This window comes from Sinocyclocheilus rhinocerous, unplaced genomic scaffold (assembly GCF_001515625.1).
Source record: "Sinocyclocheilus rhinocerous isolate Xijiao unplaced genomic scaffold, SAMN03320098_v1.1 scaffold882, whole genome shotgun sequence".
Taxonomy (NCBI): domain Eukaryota; kingdom Metazoa; phylum Chordata; class Actinopteri; order Cypriniformes; family Cyprinidae; genus Sinocyclocheilus; species Sinocyclocheilus rhinocerous.
This window is the reverse complement of record NW_015625572.1, coordinates 199,159-200,034: the sequence shown is the minus strand read 5'-3', so window position 1 is coordinate 200,034 and position 876 is coordinate 199,159. Positions and strand designations below refer to the sequence as shown.

At 35.7% G+C, this 876-nt stretch overlaps 1 protein-coding gene across 1 annotated transcript in view; it reads left to right on the top strand.

Annotated features, from left to right (window-relative positions):
• Positions 1-876, top strand: part of LOC107750373 (ankycorbin-like) — a 66,351-nt gene that overhangs the window by 60,767 nt on the left and 4,708 nt on the right. The window lies entirely within an intron of this gene.

Here is an 876-nt window from a genome sequence, read left to right as displayed (position 1 = left end):
CAAAGGGAGCGATGTAATTTCCTCATTATCTTCAGCTGGCATGTTCCCGTGACAACGCAGCATGGTGTCCGTCAGCAGATTCGCTGATGGACACCGGCATAAAAAAAATATACATTTTATATTTTAAAAAGTTTTATATATATTAGTTTTTATATATTTTTATATAGCATATTTTAAAAACTTTTTAAAATATAAAATGTATGTTTATTTGCAACAGTTATGCTCACAACAATAAAATGACATTTATGACAGTAAAACAGCGACATCTGCTGACGGACACGTGCTGCGTCGTCACAGGAACATGCCAGCTGAAGATAATGAGGAAATTCGCTCCCTTTTCCCAGTGCATTCCAAACGACTACATAATGGCATTCACGTGCCCTGCTCACTCCAAAGTCCCCACTCCAAGGGGATAGGGATGATCACTTCCATTTGGAATTTGCCCCGTGAACCGTTCGGTACCGATACTCGTATCCCTAATATATATATAAACATATAACCAAATACAGCAAATACATTTATAAATCATCCAAAATAATCCATATATAACTACACAAACGAAATATACATACAAATATATACCAATAATACAATCTCATTACTCAGTTTTTATATACAATAAATAGACATCATACCAAAGTACTTGTTCGGGTCCCCCAAATATATCCTTAAATTATTATAAAAAACAATTCAAAGATAAATCTTCATTCATACCAAGAGGGTACATACGGAGCCCCTAAAGGGACATGGTGGCGGAAAAAAATCAGATTGAGTGAAAAAATTTGGGGTGGGAGGAAAAAATATTTGTCAGATTTTTTGCGTTCTCTCGCAAAACTTTTGCGTTCCCTCGCAAAACTTTTGCGTTCTCTCGCAAAG